Source organism: Adiantum capillus-veneris, chromosome 13, assembly GCF_014529385.1.
Source record: "Adiantum capillus-veneris isolate H3 chromosome 13, ASM1452938v2, whole genome shotgun sequence".
Classification (NCBI taxonomy): Eukaryota; Viridiplantae; Streptophyta; class Polypodiopsida; order Polypodiales; family Pteridaceae; genus Adiantum; species Adiantum capillus-veneris.
Window position 1 is genome coordinate 59,212,677 of NC_140943.1, and position 8,700 is coordinate 59,221,376.

An 8,700-nucleotide genomic window follows, 5' to 3' on the forward strand; every position below is an offset into this window, starting at 1 on the left:
TCATTGAGTAACTTCGATTTGCAATGCAGGATCGCCCATAGTTTGCTGCAAAGATAATTAACAAACATGGGGGCATCGCCATTAACACCTTCATGTGCAAAATCAAAGTTATCAATGTTCATTCTAGTCTCTTGGTTATTGGCAACCATGTGTGGCACGGGTGTCTAACCTCACTTCTATCTTATTGCAGATGTAGCAAGAACCACCATTAAATTTCCAATCCATGGGACGAAACTGACTCGACTAGTGCATAGAGGCTACAAGAGGTTGTCAATCTCTTGGAAAGCAATAAACGACTCGCATCTAACTCATGCTATACTCAAGTGACTAAAATCACCAAAAGCCAATCGCTCATCGGCAAACAAATCACATCCGTTACAACATCAAATGACATCTAAACGTAATGAAACTTCTAGGACATGTTTATAAGACATCAGCACACATACTTATGGTCTCAAATTCCACATTATGTCAAGTGCAAAAATCAGATTATTAACAACAATGGATTTTTGACCTAGTCGTTCTCAACCCAGAATGCATCTAAATGCTTAGCAATGATGCCCCAATACCCCGCCTATGCTTAGTTTTTGACTTTGAAGTGTAAATTCCTACTTATGATGAAATCAGGGAGCGGGTTGGCAATGCCAACAACTGTAGAAAATTTTACTAATTGTTTGTAGTCTCACATACAAATACCATGCAATGCTTACGTCAATGCGTACAGCTCTTGCCTGCGGTTGCAAAGCAATAGACATGCGACTCCAATGTGACAATCAGGGAGGGAGTAGGAAGGGCGAGAAGGAGAGAAGTGAGCGTCGTTAGCGCACGCTGTGTGTTTCATTATCCAAAATTTAAAAACAACTTATAAAAATTGGCTTTTATACCTTAGCCAAGGTTTTTGGTGGTCAAAACTAATAAGCTGGGAGCTCTAACTAATGATAGGTAAAGATAGGTTGATACAATATGGAAGCTTGTAGCCCCGTCTCCTCAATTACAAAGTTTATCCGAAAAATAGGAGTTACAATATTCTCGATTCATCAAAATGAAAAAAAAAATTACAATGAGATTTGTGAAAAATGGTATCTGAGGGGTAGCTTACTGCTAACATTCTCCCCCTCCTTGCCTGTGTCATCCCTTGACACAACTTTATGGGCTGAAGTAGTCTTTGGGTTGACGGCTGGTGAGGCGGTCTTTAAGTGCATGTAAAGTTTTTCATATCTGATCTTTCTTTCTTTGTCTGGAACCTGCAAAAACTGCATAGTGACTTTGTTCTTTAGCTCGACGATAGATTAGCCTACAAATTTGGAAGTAAGATTTTTGATCACTGGCCCAAAAATCTTCGTTTGCCAAGTGAAAAATCCTGTGTAGAATGCTTCCTCAAATGCCAACATATTATGAGATGGCAAGAACATGCAGTGGATGTAGAAGCCATAGAGGACTTCTTCGAAAGGTTGGCCACTAAGGTTGTAGCATAAACCCTTATTTCCCTCAAGGAAGGACATCCACGATGCTCCTACTTGCTCTAGCTCATGACAGACTTCAATACATGTGAGCAACATTCGGTTAGAGCAGAGCACATGAGAGATCGGGGAGACTTGAAGAATGACATGGCACCCATTAGGGTTTTCACCATGTATTCCTCTGTCAGCGTTCCCTTCTCTGGAGCTGGAAATCTTGCATAATATAGCCTACAATGTAGGCCACTTCTTTGGCATTGCCTCGTGTGCTTGCCACGTCCTTACCCTTGGTACATGAAAAAAAGTTGGGTCTTTTTGAAGTGTCGCAGGTGCTCTTGTGAACAAAATCAAGTATCTAGGATTCTTGTTCAGTCAACTTTTTCTCCACTTGGGGTGGGCTTAATCTGCGTCTTCTGCTTGCATGTCTTTATATAGACGTTCTTTCATCTATAGCAGCTCTACCTTGATCAAGGGATATGGTAGTGATTGCTGATGCCATTGTGCATTGATTTGGTTGGGAGTGAGTTGAGTAACATTGATAGGATGAAGAACTCTCAACTTCAATCCATCGCTTCTTTCCACTGCTCATCCGTCTCCTGAGTAACCTTCTTCTTAAGTGTATCTTCTTCAGCTTTTAACAACTGGACCATCGGCACTTGATCGGCATCTATCAATAGTACTTGAAAATATTCTTCTTTCCTGGGCCCTTTTGTTGACTGTGTTTCCATCTCAGTGAAAGTGACTGAGGGAATATCAATGTGGGGTTGTTCTGATGTACCTGCTTCTTCCCGTGTCTCTTGCTATCCATCTCACAATAGCTGGTTAACTCTTTTCAAGGCTCTAGCTTGAGATCTTTATTATTTTTCTCCAGTGCTTTATAAACTTCGTCAATACCTTTGATCGAGGCAACTGCGGGATTTTTTTATATTTGTTGCAAGAAGGTTGCCTGGTCGTTGATTCTCTACTCTGAATATTGCAATGAAGCAATGGCCACTTCAATGTGTATTTGGATCTTTCGAACTAACAGAGTCCTGGTTAAGAGTTCGTTGGTAACCTCTGTCAGTTGTTTGTCTTTGGTTTTGCATGCGTCTGACAACTTCGTGAGAAGTTCGCCTAGCTCCTCCATTTCCTTTTGCTGCTTTTTTGTGGCTAGTTGGTGTTGTTCATCTTTTGCTTTCAAATCTTGGACTTGTTTCTGTAGATCAGTGATGAAATTTAATCTACCTTCCAGCTCTCTCTAGAGTGCATCTACCATCTCTAACTCTCTAGCCTTAGCACTGCAACTAAGTGTTGCTAATCGCATTTTTCCTGCCATTTCCTGCATCTGCTTTGCATATTCATTAACTCGGAGAATTACTTCATCGTCCTTCAGCAGTCTCTTGTGCTTCCTTTGGTGGGGCTATGGCGGCTGTTTGTGGTAGCAGTCGAGTCTCTACCTCTCCTTGAGGTTGTTCGATTGCCTTGGTTTCTTTGTCTTCTTGAGGTTTCGTGGATACCTTAGCCGTTTCCTGCTGGTTGGTGGTAGATGGTGTGGTGTCTGAGTCTTGTGTCTTTGTTTTCTCAAATCTTGTTGCCTCCTCTGGTTCAGGACTTGCTTCTCTTTGTGGTTTTGGTTCTTTTGTTTTAGCTTGCTTGGAAGTGGTTGTTGCCTGTTGTGCAGGTTTTACTGCTTCTTTCTGTATAGGCTCTTTTTCTTTAGTTTGGCCACGCTTTATGGGTCTATCAGTTGGTGATGGTGGAGGCTTGGCATGGGGTGGTTGTGTTGTTCCATAGCAGGTGAAGATGGTCTACGAGACATATCTCCTTGTGTTGTTGTCTCTCTTGCTTGGATGCATCTGCTCTAGCTTTTTAGCTTCTTGGGCTTCTTTTATCTTTAATGCTTGTGCCTCTGCGTACATGCGTTCAAGAAACTCAGTGGAGTCCTCTACCTCTTTCCTTGCAGGGTTCTTTGTTCTCGGCCCCTTTATTTCCTTTGGCACCCACTTTTTAGGGTCCTCACCTGCAGCTTGGCGGTTTCTTTCATAGGTCTCTTTTTCCCTTTTAAATCTTGCCTTTTTTTGATGAATCTCTACTTGATGTGCGTCCATTGTGTTTCTTTTCATCTCTTCAATGCGGGCTCTTCTCTCTTCATTGTCTAAGATTTTGTTGCTATGTGCTTCATGAGAGCTTTCTTCAGACTCTTCATCGTATTTGTAAACTCTTTTTGTTGACCTTGTAGTTCGAGGGGATGGTTGTGCAAACACAATCCATGTGTTCTGATTTCGGGTAGGTGGCAAATTGTCTGCCATGCCCATAGCATGGTATGCTATTCTTGTAAGTATCTCAGGTGCTCCTAGATAGGTTATCTTGCCCTCTTTCTTTGTTCCCTTTAGTGTGGATAACACATACTGTGCGTGGTCGATGGGTTTCCTGATTGTCGACTTTAACACTTGTGTAAATGTAGTCGCGACTGCATGATTGGGTGTTGTGTACCTTGGCGGTCTCTTTGCCAGAAAGTGAAAGTGTTGGTGATATAGCCTTGCAATGTTCTTCCACCTATTTCTGGATGAGATCAACAAATGTTTCCGCAACAGTCTCTTTGGTGAAAGTGCCTGCTGTTTTTCTGTCTCTTGCCCTCATGGTCATCCCTTCTATCGGAAATTTGAGAGCTTCGGCCATGATCTCTTTTGTAATTACCACTTCTACCTTGTGCCCTTGCTGGTCAGTAATCTGGGCCCTTCCATCTTTTTTGATTGTAGATAGGAGCTCATAAGCTTTCTAAAAATCTACACCACATGGCTCTTGTTTGTAGAATTCTCTAAGTCCAAGCCTTCTATTAGCTTCTTTTGTTTTGGGCTTTGCTGCGACATCGTAGACCTCTCTTTTGGCAAAAGTACTAGTTCTACTTGATGTCCTTCTTCACTTTTGAATCTACCTATAAAAACCGTTGTGTTGTTGTTCTCCTCTAGCTTTTCTTTCAACAGATAGGTTGCTTTGGCTATTTTTATTGAACTAGGGTCCAGTTGGTATGGTGGCAGCTCTTGCAGCTTCTCCTTTTGAGTGACCCTCCTCTTGGTCTTCTCTGCAGCTTGCATGGCTCCTGTTAAATGCATAGGATGCCCAAGTTAGAAAATTTTGACAGATTCCTCTCTGAAATGTCCTTCGGTCTAAATTGCCGACAAATTGAGTCGAATTTGCTTCAAATCAATGTTTGAACTATGCATAGATGCATAAAAACATGTAAAGACCAAAATCATCAAGTCCAAGCAAAAACTTGCAACAAACTTGCAGCAAAAGTAAATAATCACGATTATTTAGAGCTGATGAATTTTTCTAGCTTTTTGTAATTTTGGCATCATTGGCTTGAAGTATATATCAAATAGATACTCTGAGTGAAATATGGGCTCATTTGAGTGCATAAAATGAGAATAGTGCCAAATTTAGGCTTTCAGTCTCTGCATCAGTAGATATAAAGGAGATTTGAGATTTTGAGCTCCAAATTTGTTCAAAATTGGTCAGTGGGCTTAGGACATCATGTGCTTTGATGTCATAAAAGCAAAGTTACAATTTTCCCCCATTCTAGCAAAAAAGTAAATAATCGCGATTATTAACATTTTCATCAAAATTGATATTTTTTGAAGCAACTTGGTTCTAGGCATGATATAGACTATGTGTATGGGATTTGAGTTGATTTGGATAAAAAATGTGACAGATAACCCCGAAATTGTTTTGAAAGGAGTTCTTTGCGTTTTTTGGCAATTTCCCAAGTTATTATTGATCAATTTAGCTCATACTTGAAATGTGGCATGTAATAAGTGTGCACAAGTGATAGGTGAAGTGAGTGTATCATTTTCAAGTCAAAATATTGCAAAAGTAAATAATCACGATTATTTACAGTATTCAACTTTTTCTTGCAACTTGAAAATTTTGACCTAAACATATTCTATACACCTAACAAGTGCTAAACTGAATTTGGTAAATTTTTGTATTGTTGGCATCACTTCGTGCTTTATCGACTCTAAAATCACCAATTCTTTTCACTACTTGGCTTGTGGAGTTGGTTAGTCACTTTTGAGGCTATGGACTTGTCCGCTACATAGTCCTGAAGCAACTCGTCCAATTTTGGCCCATTTGGACTTAGTTTGACCTCGTATGTCAAATTTGACGCTTTGTAGCCTTCAAGTTGTTTTCTGCTTTTTCAAGGGCTTATCTTGATTAATTTTATGAAACTAACCATATACATATACCCCGTATATAAGCTATCTGTGGAGTCAGAATCCAATTCTGGGATCTGTCAGAAACCTAGCTTTTCTACATGGGATCCCCCTGGACCCTTGCCGAATGGTCAACTTTTGATATAGAAGTGTTCTATCATCTAGTGGCATGCTACAGTTCAAGTGTCATCTGATTTGGTTGAGCTGACACGCCACTATGGTCAATTTTTGGTAGTAGGTCTTCATGCACTGCCCCAAAGGCGACAAGTAGAAATGAGGTGATTTTAGCCTACCTTGGGTATCTATACTCGGACTTCCCGAACCATTTTTCCCCAAAAATTTCCCTGTTAGTCCCACTACGCTGTGAATCTATATTAGACTCAAAAATTTCTTCAACCGGATTCCTGTAGCTCATTCTACAATAATTTTGCAAAAGTAGGTCTGGCCACCTAATTTAGGCTTCCCTCTTCCATCTACCGATTTGATTGAAATTTATTGTGTCTATCTGCCTTGTCTCTGTGATCATTAGCGTGTCTTCAATTTTTTCATCTGAGCTCATTTGCTATTTATTATTAACTTTTGACCCGTGTATTTAAAAAATCAAAGAAAATAACAAAATACACTAAAAAAGCAAAGTGAAAATTCAATAATTAAGAAAATCCATTGAAAAACACAGCTTTCTTGTATTTTGTTTGATTTCTCCATTTTTAAGTGCCAACATCAGGAAAAATGATGAAAAATAACCAAAAAGGACTATTTTTTGATCATTTTTTGATAGTATATACACTATTTACACTCATCGGGGAGATATTATCAGTTAAATTTTCCTTGTTGATGATTTATAAGGACATTATTAGGTAATTTTGCAAAAAATCACACGTTAACATCAAAAAATTTCCTCCCTCTTCAAACATTGTCCTTAATTACTTAGTTCCCCTCCACCCCTCCTAGATGGCGTACTCCGGGACGACTATGTGCATGGGTTGAACAATCACCAAAAACCTGCACCAGAGCAACAACCAATTGAGTGAGAGTTGCAACAAAAACCTACGTGGAAGACCGAGGATGGAAACAATAGACTCCGATCATGGGATTATCCGTACTAAGCCGTTTCAAAGGCTTCAAATCAACTTGATCGTATCCCTCGAATTTTAAAATTGGTGGTCCTTCTTTTGCTGCCATATCTGGAATTGTGGTATTTACCTCTAACCCCCATTTGTCTATCACGTGAGTGTTTTTGACTTGTAAATACTTAGTTTAGTTTCTATCCATGTACATTTTTGCTTGTTTGTTTGCCCTAATCTCCTCTTCAAACTCAATACCATGGTCATCAATGCAAAAAGCATACTCTTCGTTAGGATCCAGGTAAACCTGATGGCGATTAGTCTTATAAAAAGAGAGCATATGCTTATAGCGCACTGTCATTTCAGTTTCTGAGTGAATCGAATAGGAAGACATTTGAGATGTTGAATCCGAAAAAGTATCTGAGATTTCCTCAAAGATAGTGTGCAAGGGACTGCCTTGATTCATACTTTCTTTGGTGGATACTGTACTGAAGGTTTCTCCAAATATGCCTTGGTTTCCTATACACAACCAGACCTAAGGGTCATAAAGACATGTGAAGCCCTGGATAGAGTACTTACCGATTGACTTGTTGTCAGTTTTTTCTACTTGACTTGATTGCAACTTCCATCAAGCTGTCAATTCCTTGTCTGTAACCTGATTCTTGTAACAATTTTAATCATATTAGCTATTTTTTCACAAAGACTGTACAATTATTGCTAAGTACTATGATTGGTCTATGTGTATCAATTCAAATCGAGCTAAGTGAGTCAACAATTGAGACTTTCGAATATCACTTGTGCAAAAAGCCTAAGGACTAATCTGCAATCTGAAAAGTGAGTGAACATGTACCAATTTGGATCCGATTGAACCCAAAATTTCTCGGTGGTCTTGTATTATGTTGGTCTAACATTGTACAAGTTCAAAAGTCAAAATTGGTGTCTCTTTGTAGCAGTAGTAAATAATTGTGATTCTTTACTTTTGTCAGTTTTTTACACTTTTTGGCTTGTTTTGCCAAGTATACAATATGTTAAGGTCTCTGGACAAGTTTCACTAAGTTTGGACAAAATTTGTTCAAGACTATCAACTGTTTCGTGTCCACAGACTCATTTTTCAAGAATCTGGCTTCAGTCTCACTTTTGTGATCCAAATTTCATCAAAATTGATTTGTGTGGTCTACTTGAAATGCTTGACCTTTTAGTATACTCGCATGTGTAAGATGATCAATTTTTAAAGTAGATGTAAATAATTGCGATCATTTACTTCACCTATTTTCTTGCAAGTTTTTGCCCCAATCTTGACACAGATCTATTAAGTATCTCAACTTAAGGTTCCTAGCCAAGTTTCATCAAATTTGGACAATTTTTGTTTAAATGGTCATCAATTTTGTGTCTGTAGACTGACTTTGCAAATTTGTCCACAATTTTCAATCCAATAATCCAAATCTTACCAAAGTTCACTACATGCTTATGAGGCCACAAGGACAACCCATGTACAGATATCAACCTAATATGGTGCAATCTCAAAGACCATCAATGGGTATGAAAAGACCTCAACCCGTGTTGGGCCAACAACGTCCATATCCAGGACATAATACAGTGCTTGTAAAGTACATGCATCCGGAGGGAGTCATAGATGAACAAGCACTAGTGCCTGTCACACCCTAGGATGAGCCTAGTCCATCTACAGTAATGGTAGAAAGAGATTGGTATAATTCACATCCACCACCAATGGAAGAACCTGTGACTTATGCTCCACTAGAGCTTGCACCAATGTATTATGTGGTTAATTAAGGTGTTAGACCTCCAATGGTAAGACCCATGATTAAGCCAAGAACTGGAAACTGTCATAACTGTGGTGCAGATGACATTGGAAAAATGAATGCCCAGAGCCTGACAAAAACCTCAAGCCAATTGAAGCTTACTGCATACAATGTTGCAAAAAAGGAGGACACTTCCCTGAAGATTGTCCAAAAAATCCTTTGAACA